Source organism: Amblyomma mixtum, chromosome 1 (genome assembly GCF_055824585.1).
Source record: "Amblyomma mixtum isolate Tamu chromosome 1, ASM5582458v1, whole genome shotgun sequence".
NCBI classification, from domain to species: domain Eukaryota; kingdom Metazoa; phylum Arthropoda; class Arachnida; order Ixodida; family Ixodidae; genus Amblyomma; species Amblyomma mixtum.
The window spans coordinates 28140120-28161099 of NC_143012.1; the positions used below are offsets into that span (position 1 = coordinate 28140120).

Here is a 20980-nt window from a genome sequence, read left to right on the forward strand (position 1 = left end):
GGTGGAAGCTTATCGGCTTTTCCTCCACCGTGACTGTGTATCATGTTCGTGCCAGTTCCCAAAATGCCTGGTCACGTGAAGGCGCACTTCAAGCGACGGCTAACTGTTGCACCCCTTCCTCGACCAGTCACGTGGAAGCCGCATGCAAAGCACAGAAAGAAGAAAAAGCTACAAAGCAGTCGAGCAAAGGTTTAACACGGGCCGATAAAGTAGAACGGCAGTGATGCGCGCCGATTAAAGTGACAGATAATGCTGTCTGCTCCGTTTGGGCAGGCGCGCGAGATTTGGCGAGATTTTTCTTAGGCCTAACAGTTGGCAAAGACGCCGCGGCCGGCAGGCCAGCTCCCCCGTTCAAACTACTGTTGGATGGCGTTTGTCCTTTGATTGAACACACTAGTGCATCAATACCCGCTGTTAGCTGAAGACCCGGAATCCTTTCCGAGCTACAGCCTCGTCTCCAGGCTGTAACTGGAACTCGGCAAGTTCGTACCAGCTGCTCGCCTGACGCCGTCGGCCACAGCTGGTATCCTCCTCCATCGTGGGCGAAAGAACTTGGACCGACGTGCTCGGCCCGTTTTGGAAGTGCGGTGTTGTCGGCGCTTGAAGTGCAGTGTCGTAAACGTTGGAACTACGGTATCGTCGGCGTTGGAAGTGCAGTGTTGGAAGTGTGGTGTCGTCGGTGTTGCCTGCGAACTCTGCTTCCATCATCGAAGTGTTCTCAGAACTTGCTGCTGCTCGACCACCGGCGCAAAAGCAGTAAGTGATGGCGATCAGCCAGTTTTGCCGCTTCCATCTGCGAACATGGCAACTTTCAAACTTTTTTTTTTTTGTCGGGAACATCGATCCCGATGTTAACCTGAAGTACTCACTCAAATCACGTAACTATAGGCGCAGGCAGCACGAAGTCGCGTATATAAGGCGGCTGATCGCGCGCCTGCGGCTGATCTACAAACTGGAGGCATTATATACCGTTTTTTTTTTTCGCAACCTTTTCTGCGTTCAGTGACCGATAGGTTCACCTGGCAGATCAGCTGCCTCGCTGACGAAAAAAAGGTTAGGAGCTCGAATGCCGGTACCAATGAAAACCGACAAACTTCCGATCTGGTCATGGTGTCCGTATACTAAGAGGTGTAACGCTGTTAGATTGATAGCAACCTTAGCAACTTCGCAGAACTGCCCCGCACAGCCGCAGTTGGTTCTCATTGTGAAATGTTTCGTCGTGCTGTCCTTCGGGTTAAACGTTCCATGGCACTGTCCCGCGTGGCCGTATGGGACCTCGTCGCGTATATATCGATTGCCGAACAAGTTGGCGCTGAGTGGTCGCGGGAAAAAAATTGACCGGTGCTCAGACTGTCTGATGCGAAGATCTGCGTAAGCAGAATGCGCTATAATGCATTGCCGTTGGATGATCTTCTACTTGGCGCTTTTCCATTTAATGTGTTCCTCTTTTGCCACGTGCCAGAGCCTAGAAGTCGTGTTAATATTTCGCTCTGCTTTTGGCTGCCATTCATGGCTCACTAATGAATTCATGCTTGACATTTGCCGCATACACGCATCTGCTTATCTGACTGGCTTTATGGCTCGCGAATGATTTTGGTTTTTCGTTTGTTGCGTTATACACATTTCGCCTGATAATTCTCTCCTCGCCTCACCGCATCTACTGATGCAGCCTTTCTGGGCTCTCCGTGGCGAAGTCGTAGCCCCTTTCCGTGAACTTTACTGCCGCGCCGCATACTCTCGCACATCCTCCTCGCCCGTCTCCCTGCTCGGCGCTTTTCTGAACGATGATTGGCTCCGGCCGTCGCCTGGGAAACGCGCGCGATAGGATTGTTTTGCTTCTGTTTTCGTTTTTCGTCGACGCCTTGTGCATTCCGTCTGCCTCTGGTGTTGGTCGAGCTTTTTTTTATTTTACGTAGAGTTACGCGCTGACAGTTCGAACTAGTGCCGCGTTATTCCCGGTTAGCCAGCGTGAGAATGGCGTGCTGTTTGCGATATCTCGAGAGAAAAAAATGGCATCCGTAAAAAAAAATGGACTTTGTTCCGACAAAGCACACCTTCGTCGGCGAGGTACTGAGCATTTCTAGGCACAGTCGGGGACAAAAGTCTCCGGACCACGTGTTCCTCTAATGAAGCCGATAGCTCTGCTATTAGTCGGCGGTTGGAGACCACAATTGTGGAGATAAAAGTTAAATTTTTGTCCTTTCATCTCCACAAGTGCGGTCTCCAGCCGCTGTCTGATAGTAGAGCTATAAGCTTCGTTTGAGGAACACGTGGTCCGGAGACTTTTGTCCCTGGCTGTAGCTAAACTAGTGTGTATACTTGAAACTTCTTACGTGATCAGGAAGCTGATCACCTTGCTTAATTCGCTTATCACTGCTTCGCACGCTATCCTTTTCATTTGATGGTATTACTCTGTGTGTTGTATTCGCGACTGTTGTACGTGCGCATACGCCTATTTCGGCCGCTTTAATTTCTAGATATCTGCGTGGGTTTCGACGAAAAGGTTTTGCATCGCAGACGTTATTTTTTTTTCTTTTACGTCTGCTCCTCACGTAGCACAGACCAGAAAACACGGATTTTCGTAGCGTATATTGCAGTCTATCGTCCGTGTGCCCCATAGTGTGCTAGCGTTAAGGCGTTATATCATCGTCTGTCTAGGGATGTTAATGAATGCTTATCTTTAAAGCGGTTATAGAATTTGTTCGACCGTCGCGACCTCGCGCAACTCTACCGCGATTCCGAGGCCTAACGCCACCTGAGGAGCGAGTCAGACAAAGGGTGTGCCTTCTAGGACGAGCTTTGACTCGTCACACGCGAAATTGCTATATAATGCATTAAATGATGTTTTGAAAACAGCATCAGTTTCTTTAACTCCACAGATTATAAAATAGTACGAATTGTTTGCGGGAAGCTCACTCCATTACGGATTGACAACAGCATTTCTTATAGCGCTTTACAGTGCTGAATATTCAGCACGGACTTCTGAAGCACTCCTAAACGCATTCAAGGGATTAGCATAGATGAGTCATCGATAGAATATCATTCTTCCATCACTTAATCTAGTCTTCCATTGGCACCAGCAATCACGCCAAACCCTTGGCCTGGCTGACTTCTGCAGTGGTCCATGAAATTAGCGAAAAAAAAACTAGATAATAAAATACTTCTTTTTCAAGCAGCCATGACATTTGTAAAGCCGCTGCATAACTCCGAGGAGTTAAGCATTAATTTTTTGGTCTGTAACGTGATAAACATTGATTGATTGAAAACTTTTTTGAAATAATGGCAACACCGGAGCCTTTGGGTGGTCCGCTCATTCCGGCAGCCCATTGGCCTGTGCCGCAGTGTGGGCCCTGCGAACCAGTCCTCGTTGCTGGCCGGGGTCCTCGCTGTGCAGAATGGCCCCCCACTGCTCCAAATTGGGATTCCGAAGTGTGTCTGTAGCAGGACTGAATTGACATGCCCACAACATGTGAAAAGCTGTAGCTATTTCTCTACAATGTGGACACTGTGGTTAGTAGAGGAGGGGTACCAGAAACGTTAAGAAACCGGAAGAGGGCAGAGTGGGTGAGGGAACAGACGCAGGTTAATGCCAGTCGAAATCAAGAGCAAGAAATGGGCTTGGGCAGGGCATGTAATGCGAAGGCAAGACAACCGCTGGTCTTTAAGAGTAACGGAGTGGATTCCAAGAGAAGGCATGCGTAGCAGGGCGCGCGGCAGAAAGTTAGGTGGGCGGTTGAGATTAAGAAGTTTGCGGGGATACGGTGGCCGCAACTGGCAAAGGACAGGGGAGAGGTATGGGAGGGGCCTTTGTCCTGCAGTGGGCGTAGTCAGGCTGCTGTTGCTGATGATGGTGACGAGAGTGTCTGTCTGTAGTCGGCCAAGGGTGTGTTCTTCTGCCTTGTCTAGAGTTTTGGGAGGTGCAGGGTATGTCTATCTGGCCTCTCGGGAGGCCTGTGGGTGTTTGGCGAAGCTGATTATGGGCCTTGTAATGAGTTCCTCTGCTTGTCGGCTAGGGGAAATCCCGTTATAAGAGAGCTCGGGCGTGCCGGTGGGCGACATCATTCACAACCGTGTGCCCTATAAACCATATGATTGAGGCTTGATTAGTAGATTGTCTGTCTAAGAGAGTGAGACCTGATTAATGGGTTAGTCCTTTCTTCGTATTTCTGCAGGAATTTTGGGTATCTGTGACTATATTAGCGTTTGGGTTGGCAGCGAGCGCTAGCGCAATGGCTGCCTTTTCTGCGTGAGTGGGGTTGGACGTGCGCACTAAGCGCGCAGTTGATCAATTTGTCCTCGGGATTCGTTGTGGCGATGGTCATTCGCCCTTGGATTGGACCGGCTGCATCCGCGTAGAGCGTGTCTGGGCGGCCATTCCATTTCCAGCTATTCTGGCATTTCTTCTCTCCGCGTTAAATGTCGGATGTATATTTCTGGGTATTTGATGGACATAGATCTTCTTGCGGATCGATAGAAGTTCCGTCCGTTGGTCGAGAATAATCGAGCCCAGTCAAAAAACAAAAAAAATTGGAACCAATTGGACATTCCAAATGGAACCAAGTGGACATTCCCATTGGTTCCAATTGGATTTCCCAATTGGAACCAATTGGTTCCAGTGGTGTTTTTGGACACCCGACCAATTGGACCCAACTGGACTAGCCAATTGGACCCATTAGGCGAGGCAGTTATTTCACCCAGAAAATATTCACAAAATATGTTATGTTCATTGTGAGAGGTAGCTAAATGTTTGTGAATAATATGCTCTAGAATCTTGGACAAATATTTCTACAACTGAACATATTATAATATGCAAAAGGAAAACTCATTTATGAGGACTGCAGGGAGATGTTGTGCCCAGTGCCAATCAATATTGTTCTACGGAATTGAGATTAACATGTTTTTATGGAAATCAGTCAACAGGCACAAATACATCACACGCAAGCAACATTCAGGCACTAGTAACATATATTAGCTCAATATGTACGTACATCCAGAGAACATACTTCTGCTCCAACTTATATACCCCATTTGTGAGGGTCTCATGATGGGGCCAGTGGCGCTTGCCCACTGAGCACAGTTATTTAATTTAATTTCAGCTGCAGTGGTGGTGCAGATGATGAGTACAATTTAGCAGGTTAAGCTGCTGATAGCTCTTATAGGAACCATATTGGTTCTACCTTGTTTGTCAAAAATGCAAACATTCATTGGAAAAATTGGGTGCAGTTGGGCGGTCCAATTGGATGCAATTGGTAAGACTGGATAGTCCATTTGGACCATGGTCAAATTGGATAGTCAAATTGAACCATCCATTTGGAACCAGTTGGAAACTCAACTAGTCCAATTCGAACCAGTTGGAAATCCAATTGGTTCCAATGGTTTTTTTTTACTGGGAGGAGGAAAGCGCAGGAGTGGAGGAGAGTGTCGCTACTCTGTAGGCGCTGGAGGCTCCGCTCAGCGGCCGCGCAGTCACACGCCGACATTTTCGCCCATTGATACTCGTACTGCTCACGACGTTAAAAGGAGTTTTAATGCGTAAGCATTGTATGCATGTTTGCGGAGCTTGTCCGCACGATTACGTCCGAACGAATGGGTTTATGCGGAAAAGAATGGTACCATCTGATAGAAGATCAAGAAAATTTGCAGTGGTTTAGCTCTGGTTAAACCGGGTAAATTGCGTTAGCAACTCTGCGAGGTAGAACGTCGTTGCCGAGCTGCATCCTTAGCACGACGCTTTGCAAGACTTTCTTCACGCTCTTCTGGCGTCTCTTGTGCACGTTGTCGCTTTCTCGCTTCTTCCTGTCGCTGCCACTTCTTAGGGGACTACATAGCAAAGTATTCACGCCAAAGCAAGCGCGCATTTATACGCGCGGCGTGGCAGCGGCGCCGCTGCCGCGCGGCACGCCGACGGCGCTGCCATCTGGTGGAGCTGAAGCAACGGCGCGCCACCTGCTCGGCGCAGCGGCTTTTCAAGGTCATCCGTCCCTACCAACCGGGGCTACGCGATGAGGCGAAACCTGGAGTAGTAGTGCTTACGCAATAAAATCTCGTAGGGGAAATTGCGGGTGCAGGTGGATTAATTATTTCATTGATTAGAGCCAAAAATTTCCAAAAAGTGGGCAGTTTCGCGTCATCACGTGCTTAAGTCCGCACGATTACGTCCGAACAAATGGGCCTATGCAAGAAAGAATGGTACCATCGGTACCATTCTTTGGTACCGGACAATGGTACTGGACAGAGCATCAAAAAATCTCGTACGGGAAATGGGGAGGTTGAGATTGGTTAATTAGTTAATTAGAGCCAAGAATGTAAAAAAAGTCGGCGGGAGTTTGTCCGCCCGATTACGTACGAATGAATGGGTTTATGTGATAAAGAATGGTACCATCGGATAGAGCATCAAAAAATCTTGTACAGGAAATTTTAATTTGTTAATAAATTAGAGCCAAAAATGTGCAAAAAAATAGGCGGAGTCGGAGCAAAAGTGGCGCCAAATTTAAAAACGCCGGAAGTGTGGCAACACGAGACCGGAAGTGTGGACGAAGCCAACGCGTGGCGCCAAATTTGAAAACGGAGCTTGGCGCGAAGTTTGAAAACTCATGCTTGCGCATTTCTCCACGCATTTTTTGTATCGCTTACGCATTTTTTTTTTTGTATTGGCTCTTGAGCTGACCTACAATTATTCATTAAGGCTATCATTGGCACGATCGGTGGCCAATTCGTTATCGTCATTGATTGGCCTTTATGATGTCGCTGCGAGGCTTTTTGTCATCAGCATTTTGGGTCGTCGCACCCAGCTCTCGTCCTCACCGTTTCCTGTTCACCACGGCTTCAGCTTATCTTACGTATGCCTTTTAGATGTGACTGAGTTTCCCAGTAATTTCAATGCAGGCGAAATTCTAGAGGCCCGTGTACTGTGCGATGTCAGTGCACGTTAAAGAACCCCAGGTGGTCGAAACATCCGGAGCCCTTCACTACGGCGTCCCTCATAGCTGGAGTCGCTGTGGGGCATTAAACCCCATAAACCAAACCAAACCAGGTCCTAACACACCCTCCTATATGACTCCCATGGTTCACTGCAAGAGCACAATTTTTTTTTACCAGTGTTCACACTTCATGAAGAAGCTTGGCATGCCTTTTCCCTATTGTCTCACTGAGGGTGGAGTAGAGCCAGTTTGACGGGAGGCAAAAACACAAATCCAGCCCAGTAGTTAAAAAAAAGACCTTCAAGTGGTGTGTAACATTCTTCATGTAAAAAGACCACTTCAGGTGTCAGTTCCTGTTAAATTGCCACATAGTGGTAAACAGACACGGACACAGGGAGACAAACAGGACGGGTTCCCGCACTGTTTGTCTCCTTGTGTCTGGGTCTGTTTAGCGCTATGTGGTAAGTGAACAGTCACCAACTCGGCCAAGCTTCCGTTCTGCCTGTTAAATTTGACTTCAGGTGTCACCTTTGGCATGGTCATAAAATAAAGGCTGGTGTGTGCAGCTTTAACAACCAGTTGTCGTGACTAATACCCTGTGCGACCTGACCTCAATGGTGAAGGCTGTGGGTAAGAGTATCCTCAAAAATATGACACTTGGCACTACGCTGAAAAACAAAAGCAAAGGAAGGAGCTCTGAGACCTGAAATGGGTTTCTAACCGCTCAGTTGTGCACATTATAAAGAAAGCGACAAATGGCATAAAGTTCTACTCATATTTTGACCCCAGATGCTTGGTTATGTGAGCCCTAGCATCCTAACTAAAGCAATCAAATAGATGACTGCAGAATAAAGCATAATGAGCCCTCTGTGAAACACTCATCTGCAGTTGCATAAAAATTTGTTTTCATTGCAAAAATACATGTCACCCAAGAAGGCCATTGTGTCAGTCACCAGTCATGCACAAATTGTACAGAAACCAACAATGTGCACTTATGAGAGCAAAGCATGTCCTGCTCTTGTGAACCGAGCTTATGTCAAGGTAAGGTTCTCAAAAAAAGTGGAGATTGTAATTCATGGCAGCTCTTTGATGATGCTGCAAAACTGAAAATTTAACCTTCAATAAAATTTGTTTTGTTTGGTAACATGGACACAGGTAGAGGAGGAAGCAAAGAAGAAAGAGAAGCTAGCACCTGTCGTTTAGGCCTGCTGCAAGAAAGGAAGAAAGGGAGGAGAAGGGATGCAGAAATGGAAGATTGGAATGGTGCATTATAGAAGTGTGTGATGAGAGGCTAGTTGGTAAGACATGGTTGGTAGTTGGTGGTCTCCTGCGTAGTTTTATGTCTTCAGGTGCATTATGCGACAACACAATACAAAACACACACGAAAACAGGACACAAAGATTGCATTAAAAGCAGAAAACATAAAGACGGCGAGCAGCATTAAGCACTGCTGCTTTTGTAAAATGATAACACTGAAATGTGTGACAGCTAAAAAAATTTCAGTGTGATAAAGCAGGAGGTGTAACACAAACTGATGACATACTAGTAGACAGGGAAGGTAGAAACAGTAGTGCAATAACCAGCCCTATAATGCATTGGCCTTCAGAACAAAACACGATGCGCTTAGCGACGTCAGGATGCAATACAACACCGTTTCTTAGTGTGGCACATTGAAAAGGTATGCATGTTGCAAGTCAAGTCAAATGCCTCTTTATTGCTATGTCATTTTTCACTGCGACCGTTGCCGCTAAGTGTATGATAAAAAGGAGCAACATTTTAGCATTTTTTTTTTTCACTTTGCTTTTCTTTCAACTTGGCTCTTTTCTGTTTCTGAGTATGCACAATACAACCCGTATATTTTTTCAAACTGATGATGTAAACAGTTGTATTTATTTATTTGTGCTTCAAACACCTGGGGGGGGGGGGGCATTATGAGAGGGGTGGGCTCACATGTGTATTAAGTAATTAGTTCTACGATTGACGCCTTGAAGTGGACACGGGTGTTATGTAGCACAGCTTCTACTGGCAAGTTGTTGCACTCTGTGACTTGAGATGAATGAATTGAGATGAGTAGAGGCGGATGCACGAGGTGGGTGCACAGCTTCCGGGTGGTTAGTACGCCGTGAATGATGGTGGGCTGAGGTGATGACGGAAGTGCTCAGGGGTGAACAGAAGAATTTATGATAAAGGCAAAGTCTACTTATCAAGGAAGGGGAGGTTAGCTTGAGATTTCAGTGATGTAACGCTGGTGTGGTAAGAATAATCTGAATATATTAAATGCACCATGTGATTCTGGAAAGATTCCAGGGCTTTGGTAAGGTTGACTTGATGGGGGTCCCAGATGGCAGGTGCATATTCAAGTTTTGGCCTGACTGAAGTTATATAGCCGGTTAGTGTTACTGAGGGCGGAGCAATCCGTATGTTGCATTTTAGGTAGCCAAGAACACTATTAGCATCATTTGTTATAATCATAATGTGAGAAGTCGAAGTTAGGTAGTCTGTTAGGCTGATTCCCAGGGATGATGGTGCGTGTCCTATCGCGCCTCCGCTTATGATGTAATTTGATGGATGATATGACTGATGATGATGAAATGAGACAAGAGTTGTCTTATTAGCATTTAGAAACATTAACTAGTTAGAACACCAATTTTCAATGAGTGCTAAGTTATTCTGCAGGTGGAATAAGTCACTGTTGTTAGTGAGGCCCCGGCATATGATGCAGTCGTCAGCAAACAACCAAACAGTCAATGATAGATTATTCGGAAGATCATTAATGTGGATTAAAAATAGTAGAGGGCCTAGAACGGTACCTTGTGGCCACCAGAGGTTTGGGGAGACATTTGAAACACGTGGTTGTTAGCAAATACGAATTGCTGGCGGTCAGGCAAAATATTTTTTCAGCAAATTGAAAACAAAGGGGGTTAAGTTCAAGCATGGCTGTTTGTGTTAGAGACGTTTATGGACCACTTTACTGAATGCTTTTTAGAAGTCTACAAAAATTATATCCACAGGTATAATAATATCTATATTTGAACTAGTATCATTAGCAAATTGAGATACCTGAGTTAAACAGGAAAGGTTTTTTAAGAATCCATGTTGGTTAGATTGAAAGAATTTGACAGACTATAAAAATTTCATTGTGTGTGAGTAAATGACATGCTCCATTAGTTTAGAGGGAACGCTAGAGAGTGAAATTGGATCTGGGATAATCTAGGATAATCTTTCCAACTTTCCAGTCTTGGGGTATGATACCTGAATGAAGTGACTGATCAAAAATGTGGGACAGTAGATTGGCTGCAACGTGTTTAGTATTCTTGAGGACTTTTGCAGTAATTCCATCGATGCCTGCTGATGATGATAGTTTCAGGGAACCGATGATAGCTATTAGTCCGTTTGGGTGAAACGTTGTCAGGCATGAGCGGATAGTCGGAATGAGGGTATTCAGGCATTTGACCTTCAGGTAATTAGTAAACATTGACAAATATACGGAATTAAGTGTTCTAGCCATGTTGCCTTCAAGAACTGGTGAACTATCTTTGCCACACAGTGATATGGGTGATATTGGTTTTGGGGTTAATCACTGACCAAAACTGTTCAGGGTTGTTCCGAAGTATAGCTGGTAGTGTTTGTGAAAGTAATGATTGTTTAGCTTCGGTTGCGTGAGACAGGAAGTTCTTTTTGGTGGTTTGGTACTTGAACCATGGCTGGGGATTGTTAGTATGTTAGGCTTTTTGAAGGAGTCTTTTCTTTTTGTTTAGAAGTCCTTCTAGTGTTCAGCTGACCTAAGGTGATAATGACTGTGTGGTGACAGTTTTGGTGGGGATGTACTTGCAGATGAGTTCACGCATTTTATCGTTGAACAGGAACCAGTTTGCTTCAAAGATACATTGTGGAAAATTATGAAGATAAAAGTTAAACAATTCAGTGAGGAGGCTGTTTATGCTCTCATAGTCGCCCTTGTTATAAAGTGTTAATATTTTTGTTTGTTTTTCGGGGCATGATAGGCAACCGTGACAAGAGCCATGAATTATGGAGTGATTGGTCAGGCCGGGAGGGTGTGTAAGTGGTAGGACATTATCAGGATATGTTGTGGACTTGTGGTCTAGAATATTAGACGAATGGTTATCTTGTCTTGTTAGAGAGAGGACGAGCTGAGACAGACCAAATGTAAGGCATGTGTTAAAAGAATTGCTCTCGATAGTAGCCTTGCTTGGTGTCTTCACCGGGTCATTCCAAGTTATCGAAGGTTAATTGAAGTCCTCAAGTACGAGAAGGAGCATGTGGATAAGATGTGATAATGGTCTGGTGGATGTTGTGAAACTGTACTACAAATAAGAAGGGAGTAATTACTCATTGACATCCACCCATGATGCATCGGCGTTCGGGTGTCGATGACAGGCACAGATAATAACAGAGGGTTAAAAACTTCGGAACGAGCAAATACAGCTTCCAAATATGACGAAACGTTAATAGGGTGACATAGAAAGCTTTGATGAGTAGCAATCAGGATACCGCCACCTCGCCTAGGAGTGCAGAATGCATTCATGCTGTTCTTTTCGAGTTTTGTTTAACCATGCCATCAGGTAGCAAGCCAAAAAGCTGAGTCAAGCAGGCCACTACAAGCTGCTAATGTTGTATATGTGTATTAGATTAAGTATTGATTTGATTTATTCTCATGTATCACACATATATAGATTAAGTATTGATTTGATTTATTCTCATGTATCACACATATATGAGGAGATGAGAGAAAAAGCTGCTATTATGCAGCTTGACTCTGCTCTCATCCCCTACACAAGAGCAGAGCATCAGCTACAAATGCATATGTCGACTAGAAACAAACAATAAATACTTGATTGAATTGCAGTCAACACAACAAGAATTCTAATGAATCAAAAACACAGATAATAGTGAATGTACACTGAATTGTGAGAGAAAAAAAACACAGGAATGATGTAACAGCATATTAGGCACGTTAGAGCATGTCCATAATTTTACAAATGTGGAAAAAAACACGACAAAAACTGGTTCGGTGCACTCAATGACAAGTCCTCTGTGTTGATTCTCTCATTCCTCAAAGAATTCAGCATAATCGGATTGACTGTGCACAACGTTTGAACACCGTAATTGCTTCATAAATGAGGCACAGACCGGAATTCGGGAGGCTTTGTTGAATAATGACTTTATGTCTTAAACATGCTATGTGTGTTAGCAAGTTTATTTCTTGTTTTTCTTATCTTGTGAATGTTTTGCCCAGGCAATATTTGTATAGGTGCAGTAACGGTATTAAATCAAACTTTTCAACAAAAAGCCGGGCTTGTAAGTTGAAGAATTGTTAGAGATAATTTTAATTAGCCTATTTTGGAGTTTTATTAGTTGGACATATTTGTTGCCGTCGTCGTACCCCACACCAGAAGACGGTACTGTATGTGAGAAAGAAAAAGTGAATGATAGATGACAAGTCTAGTATATATAGGTAGTGACTGCCTGTTGCGATAAAATATGCCTATTACACGTGCTGATTGAAATGCGACAAGGTTGACGTGCGTTTCCCGTTGCATATTTTCGTGAAAAATTACGCCTAGAGTTTTGAAACTATGGACTATGTCTATGTGTCTATTATTCAACATCAAAGGTTAAGTAAGGCCCTCTTGGATCCCTCTTGCTCGAAAAATTACAGCCCTAGTTTTTTTCAGCATTAATGACTAACGAGTTACTAGAACCCTAGTCTTGCAGTTTCTGTAACGTGTCATATGCCCGCCGGCGCAGTACCTCACTATCATCATCAACTAAAGAAAGGCTGGTATCATCTGCATAGATGACAAACTTAGGTGATGTATCTAGGTTGACAATATTGTTTATGTATATGTTAAAGAGGTATGGGCCTAAAATGCCACCTTGAGATACTCCCAAGAGATTAAATTTAATTGAGGATAAGAAATAATTTTAAGTCACATATTGCTTGCGATAGCCAAGGTATGACTGAATAACATCATAAGCGGTGCTGCGGATGCCATAAAACTGAACTTTTGTAAAAGTAAACTGTGGTTGAGAGAGTCGAAAGCTTTGCTGAAATCAACACAAAATCCTAGTGCAGAATAGTTTTGTTCAATGCCCTTAAGGATAAACTCTTTCTATTGAAGTAGAGCAAGTTCAGTGGAACGTTGTTTCTGGAAGCCATGCTGTGAATTTGTTAATAAGTTGTATGTATTTGTGAACCGTACTAAGCGAGAAAGTAAAATTTTTTCAAGTATTTTAGAAAATATTGGCAAGATAGATGTTGGTCTGTAGTTATTTACGTTATATTTATCTCCTTTCTTATAAAGAACACACTCTTTAGCTATTTGCAAAGCTTTGGGGGAGCAGCCATTTGTAAGGCAGAGATTAACTAGAAACTAGAATAACTAGAAATCTCTTAAATGCAATGCGTGCATTATTAAGAACAGAACCTGTGTCCAAGATGCACTCATTATTTTCCGATGGAAGTTGTGTAGGTTCTGAGAGGAAATATGATGTGTCGAGATACAAGGTTTTGCCCTTTTTGTGAGTTTTTTTAACTTGCTAAATATATGAAAAGATGATGTCATCCTCACTAACATTAGTGACAAATAGATCTATTGAAGTTGATGAGTTAACAGTAAGTCTTGTAGGCAGGCTCATAGCATTAATTATGACAAAACTCTCGAACAACCATCATTTCATGACTGGCATTGTTATTAAGATTAAGGCATGTTAAGATTAAACTAACCCCCGCCTACAATTTTCAGTTTATCAGTGTATACATTGTAAAAGGTAGTTTCTGGATGTATCAGCAATTTAGAGTAATTTTCATTTGGCGGGCGATATAAAGTTGAAATGACATAATTTTTTCCCGCTACGACAGCATTTCAAAATCAGCATTAGAGCAGCATTAAAGCTCTGAAGTCACACAGTGTCATCAATTGGAAATTCAAATGGCAAAAAAAAAGGTCCTAAACCTCACTGAGGGAACTGTTTGCAGTGAACATGAAGAGTGATGTAAAAATGACTACTTTGCATGCACCATTTTCCATTTACTACTTTCAGCTCTTTTGTGCGTAGATTGTATGAATAGTAGACGGTACTTAGTTAGTGCTGAGATCTAGGCGCAGTAAAAATATTGCAAATACAGTGACAGGCCAGAGTAGCCAGAATGAATAAAATCTGTGGCTGCTTGCGAGAGAAGTTGTAGGCAAGGCGAGTATTGGTAAGACTTAGTTCATTTACTATTTCTGCTTAACTATACAATACCTTTCATATTTTGGCCAAGGGAAGTAAAATGCCTTTGTTGGAAAGGAGATCTGAAGAGTGCCATGTGACACTGGCATTACAGTAGAAGGATGAAAGGGTTATCTTACTTCTGTAGCTCTTCGTGAGGAGTGCTATGTGACACAGGTGTTAGAGTATAATGGCAACAAGGTTGTTCTCCTGCTGTAATATTGCCCTAAAATGCTGCCCTGTAGCCCATCACTTCATACTCTGCATCAGAGTTGCAGTATTTGACGATGCCCTGTTGAGAAAAGATGCACATTAGTTATTTTAAAGGGGAATGCCAACACATGCCATCAACCTTCGTGTTCGAAGCAGAGTAGCGCAACACATTGATCTCAACATTGAGGGCTAAAAAAACACAGTTTAGAAAAAATCAATACATACATGTGCACTGCACTACATGCTGAACGGTCGCAGACAAGGAGAACAGCCCTGAACTGTTCTCCGGTTGGAGCCAGAGGTATTACTGTTTATTAGAGCGAAAGCATACAGGCAGGGTGGACAGTCACGCTAGAAAGGGGAGAGGGAGTGAGGTGAGTTCAGTGTCCGCATATTGCTGTGTACATGCCGAGACAGAAGCCTGGAACCGTGGGAATTTGCAGGGGTGAGGTGTCGAACAAAATACAGTGCTCGGCCAGGCAGTAGGCACTACACGTGGAGCGGCAGTACCACAATACACAACATGCCCCAACCTTGCAGGGGCGTCTGTTACGGGCAGATGCTGGTAAGTTACGACACCACGGGTTACTGCATGAGCATCCGCAGGGACATTCCTGAAGGGGGATGATGGTGAGCAGTGCGTCACCACGGACCCATGCACCCATGTTTAGCCGTGCAGTGCAGCGCCGTATCCGGGGAAAAGGGGATTCTGGTGCTTGAGCCGATGCCGAGCGTTTGGACCTTTAAGGCCCCTTGGCAGATGCAACACACCGCTTTGGCCCCAGCTTCCCGTAGAGGGCGCCTCCAGCCTGACCTGATCGGGGGAAGTTGGGAAAATTGGTAGTCACCTTTTCCTGTCCTCCCCTCCATCTTTCACTTTCCTATCTTCTTTCTCACAGCTTTCCTGTCTTCTGCTCCCTTCTCGGCTTTTTCACGTTTCATGGGTGGCCAGGGTTAACCTTGTGTGACAAACCACCCTGAGTTATGCCATATTTGGTTATAGCGGGGGTGTACAGCTGGTGTGGGCAGGACTTACTAGCAATGTCCTTTCCTGTACTCTTGTTGGGCTCCATGGTTGGTGGCTGGCACTATGGCCGAACAGTAACACATTTCATGGCTAGTTTTCTGGTCTCCACTCATTGCCCTCCAAAGCGAGGGTGCACCCAAGTTAAAGTCCTTAAATCCTAAAACCATTCTAGGTGCCTTAACCGAAGCTAATGCTCAATTCTTTAGCAACAGGACAAATTTTCCATGCTACCATGTAGTGCAGGGTGAAGAACCTGAAAAAACAGCATGGCTGTCACCATTCCTAGTCTTGCAAACCCTAACCGATGCCATAGGGCAAGGTTAGAAGATGAAAAAGTTGCCAAATGCAGATTTCCTTCTGGAGATCTGCATTCTCTGCAGGAAATTCTGGAAATTCTGTACAAGCATCAGTATGAGAAGCTGTCAGAAATTGCATCGTTTGGAGAAACTCATTTAATAGTCGACCCACAAAGATCACTCAACACTGTTCGTTGAGTGATCTCTGAAGATGACCTAAAGTACCTTATCGAGAACGAACTACTGGAAGGAGTGAAAGACGAAAATGTCACTGATGTCTTTAGAAAAAGAAATAAGACGAGACAACAAGGAAATACCAATGAGGCACTTTGTCCTCACCTTTGCATCCAGTATACTTCCTGACTCTATGTAAGTAGGCTGCATGAAGGTCAAACTCCGAGAACACATACTGAACCCTTGTCGATGCTGCAGTTTCCAGAGATACAGCCATGGTCCGTAGAGCTGCTGGTGCAACAAACATGCGTCAAATGTGCTCCTCACGACCATCCTGCTGAAAACTGTGAAGTTGAACCACACCTTTGTGTCGTCTGTGAGGGCAATCATCCAGCCTTCTCAACGGTCATGGCCAACCTGGAAAATGGAGAAAGAAATACACTGAAAGTCAAAGAAAACATCAGTTTCAGGGAAGCGCGAAAGCGACTTTCTTTGGCTCGAAAGCCTAGTTGTGCCGTTGTGGTGCCCCAGGGCGCGGCTTCATGGCGATCTCCGGCGCCTGCCCAGGCTACACTTGATGAGCCTAGGGCAGGGCCATCCACGCCTTCGGTGGATGCAGCTGGTGTTGCCCCACCATCCACAAAGCAGGCCTTGTGGACCTCCAGGTCAGCAAGCCCCAAGGGCTCATCTCACACGACGAGGCTGAAATCACAGTTACTTGCACGTCTTGCAAGATCCTTCAGAGCCTCTAGTTAGGCGATGGGCACAACTTATCCCGCGCCCCCGCTGCAGCGGCGGCAAAGCTGTCTCGAGCGCAAGAGAAGGGAGTCCCAATTACAGGTCCAAAAGACCCACCAACCCAGTGTTTAACATTATCCCCTACTAGTCTATAACCACGGCATTTCTAGTTTACTGGAACTGTCGTGGAATTTTAAAGAACTACGCTGATGTAACAGATATTTTAAAATCATTCTCAAAGAAGCACAGTGCCTCTAGGAGATTAACCTAAAAATTCTTAAAAAGTATCAAATCTTTTGCTGTGACCAAGACAACTCAGGGTGGTCCAGGGTAGTGTTGCAACTCGGAAAATTGACTTAAAAATATCATATGAGGCAGTTGCAGTCATCATCATTCATTTTTAAACCATAACAATACATTCTATATACATTGAACCTCACTTAATCATTTAGACACACTTTTACTACAACTACTGGAGCCATGTCTTTTAGTCAGGGATTTTAATGCTCACTCCTCTTTTTGGGGAAGTGAACAAATGGATATCAGAGGCCAGATTCAGGAAGATTTTATTCTCTGCAACATTGTCTACCTCCTGAACACGGGCAAACACACGTACTGTTCTCCAAGCAGTGGAAAAACGAGCTGCCTAGATTACCTTTTTGTTCACTGAGTGTTCTCACCGATTTTAGATGGGATGTTTTGACAACCCACATGGGAGCGATCATCTTTCTGTCATTATCAGTCTAACATCCTTACCGTCAATCGCGTTTACTAATCCATGATGTTGGAAGTTAGCCATGGCCGACTGGGCGCTCTTCCAAGAAAAATTAAATAGATGATCGCAGCATGTATCATTGGCGCTGCTCACCTAGCCAGCTCGATATATTAGTCGTGATGCTGAGAAAACTTCAAGGTCCGTGTAGGAAATTCCTTATCTAAGCTGTTTACACAAGAGAATTGTGTCTTTCAAGGTGGCGTTGTTAGGTGCATGCTTTTCATAGTCAAAATGAAATCATTGAAGAGCGTCCTTCGTAGATCTATATCCTACTGCGCTTATGTCGACGATGTACAAGTATGCTACAAATCATGTAATTTGTCGATCTGTGGGCGGCAAATTCAGGTAGGAGTGAGCAAAGTATCGGTGGCCGGATGGAAATGGACTTTAATTTAAGAAAGAAAAGACAGTTAGTGTGCTCTTCACAAAACAACGTGGTATTAGACCCAAACCCGATATCACACTTAACAGGTAGAGTATTGCTGTCACAGATTTCTCGACGTCATTGTCGACTAAAAGCTTACATTCCATTCATCACACTCATTAAGCAGCTAAGACTGAAATGCATGATGGCTCTGAAATTTATAAAGATCCTGTCGCACAAGTCTTGGGGTACAAATCAAGACTGTTAGCTGAGACTTCTAAACAGTGTGGTTTTATCACTTATAGGCTGCAGCTCAGTAGTGTATGAGTCAGCACGAAAAACCACCTTAAAAATTCTCGATGCATTGTACCTCCTGGGGCTGTGGTTGTCTACTGATGCTTTCCGTATAAGCCCAATTGCCAGTTCATACATTGAGGCGGACCAATGGGCACTCGAACGACGACAAAAGTTTACAAGTGTAACTTACGCTATGAAAGTATTGTCTCATGCTGACCATACATGCAACACGATGTTGCAAACCCTACCAGTACACTGCTGTTTTCAGACCGACCATCTGAAACCCCTTTACCCATTAGAGATGCCGCACTTTTCCGAGACATGAACATACCAGTCTCCAATATTCTGGTGACTTCTTTTAAAGACATAGTTGTAACCTGGAAAGTGCGTCCAGTTGATTGTGATATATCTTTTCATGAGCTTGGCAAGCATAGGTTGCCAATTGGCATAAAACAGCACATCATGTTCCTACAAGCAAAGCATCAGTGCACAGAGGTTTACACGGATGCCTCCAAGACTTTTTCAGTGTCATGTGCAGTTCACAGCTGTCAAGTTTCTGAAACATAATCATATTTACTGCAGGATGTCATGGTATCCTGTTGGCTGTTAGATCTATCCTGCAAAAGAATATCCCAACCTCCATAAATAATTCAGATTCGTTAGGTGTGGTTATGGCCCTGCCCTCTGGGAAACCCTATAAATTCTTTCTTGAAATGCCTTACGTCTGCATGCACATTGAACCTAAAAATTACAATATGCCAGCTACCAGGTCACTGTGGCATAGATGGAAATGAAGAAGCTGATAGGCTTGCTACGTCAGCTGCCGAACTGAGTGGCATCGATATAAGCCAAATTCTATACCAGGGCCGAAGGCCACATATTGGGACTGCACTTTGCAAAGAGTGGCAGCAGGATTGGGACGAATAAACAGAGAACAAACTGCACACACTAAAACCACAGATTGGAAAGTACGCCACAGAAAAACAAATAGATTCAAAGAAGTTACTCTCTGCAGACTGAGGATGAGACATACATACGTACATCACACACACACATCTTTTAAAGGATACACCAGCACCACAATGTGTGAGCTTTGGAGCCCACGTCTCCATTGTCCACACATCAATCATTTGCCCGAAATTGGACACAGAAAGGCGACAGCACTTTCCAGAACTACTCATATTTCAAATACCAATACACCCGCTTTTAGTTTTAGGTGATAATAGCACGTTTTCATTGGAAAAGGTTTTTTTTAATTTTTAACCCATGTGGGCTTTTCACAAGAGATCTTTTATTGCAAGTAACCGTAGCCCCTCCTCATTGCTAAGGAGAAGGCTGAGCTTAGCCGTAGCTGCCAGATGCCTCACCCTTCTTGCTCAAGCAAGGGCTGTGGTTGAGTCTACCTGGCTTCATCTTTTATGTGTGACACCTCTTACCACAATTTTTAGCCGCTATACATCCTCCTAACAAACATGCCATTGTGCATATACATTATCCATATACTCACTGCTCTTAGACCCTATATACCCGGTGTTGATTTTAACGTGTGTACATGCTGACCAAAAACTTGTGTTTGGCACTCTTTGGCCTTAGATGCTGTTGTGCCAAAAAAATCCAGCGTAATTCTCAGTGAACTTTCGTAGGTTCACATTTCGCTGCCTTGACGTAAAAGTACTTGCTCTGATCGCAGTCACTTTCACTACACGGACACTTGTCACTGTGCTGTGCTGCTTATGCATGCACAGAAAATACGCCTTGAGCAGCTGTTACTCGCCGCTCTTCGTGATGATCCTTGCAGAAATAAGGAACATTTGCAACACCCACATACAGTCTGTGACACCGAGTCACCGATTTTCTATGGAGGTGAAATGCAATGTTAGTACATGTTAAATATCCCCATGGGTCGAAATTATTCCAGAGATCTCCATTGTGGCCACTACAGCACCTCTTTTTCTCTTTCTTCTTTCACTCCCACCTTTATCCTTTCTCTGGCGCTGGTTTGGTGTAACTAGCTAGGTGTCCACCCAGAAATGTGATGCAGTTACTTCATTTCCTTTCCTTAAAACACAATTTTAATTTTCGTCAACATGTGGCCAAAAGTTTTGAGGAAAGGACAGCTGGGTGGTTACATTTCAAACACCATGCATTAAAGCATGCAACTGAGGGTGCATATGTCATCAGTCGGAAGCCATGTCAATAGCCAGCCTCCAACTTGACGAAAACATGTAAGGTGTAAACAAAGAGAAATGCTACACCACCACCCAGAGACACCACACAGGATGAATGGTTTCTTAAAATTGAGGTCAGCCAGTGATGCCATCCCTGGAATTTGATAGAGAGAGAGGGAAAGTAATTTTAATGAGAGAGAAAAGGAGGAGAGATTGGCAGGTGGTAACAGGGCCATGGACTATGGGGTGGGAACTTGTCACATTACATCTTTGTGACATGACTTGATATGACATCATATGCATATGATGTCATCACTTATTATACTGTTTAGTCTTGATGTTGTATAATTACATTAATTACATAAACGAACCGTACAATGGTTTAATCACAATCCAGGAATTAAACAAAGTTCTCTTAGCCAGAAAAAAGACTGCAGCTGGCCCTGATAATATACATTATAAAATGCTTGCGCAGCTTTCCCAACAGTCTGTGGAAGCACTTTTAAAATTTTTTAACAAAATATGGTTACTCGGAAAACTACCGCAAGCCTGGAAAAAAAGCACTTAGTGTACCATTCCTGAAACCTGGAAAGCAGCCAACATCCCCCAGTAGTTACAGACCAATAGCGCTTACCAGCTGCCTCGCCAAATCATTTGAAAGTGTCCTAAGATTAACTTTCGTCCTTGAATGCCAGGAACTCCTAGACATCCATCAGTGTGGGTTTAGAAAGGCGTGCTCGACTACTGACCACATAGTTCATCTTGAAAATA

The 20980-nt window shown here is 44.1% G+C and overlaps 1 long non-coding RNA gene across 1 annotated transcript in view; it reads left to right on the top strand.

Moving 5' to 3' along the window:
* Positions 1–285: 285 nt before the first annotated feature.
* Positions 286–20980, top strand: part of LOC149365856 (uncharacterized) — a 47667-nt gene continuing 26972 nt past the window's right edge. The window contains exon 1 of the long non-coding RNA XR_016283327.1: positions 286–756. This is a non-coding gene — a long non-coding RNA (uncharacterized LOC149365856). The remainder of the gene's footprint in view (positions 757–20980) is intronic.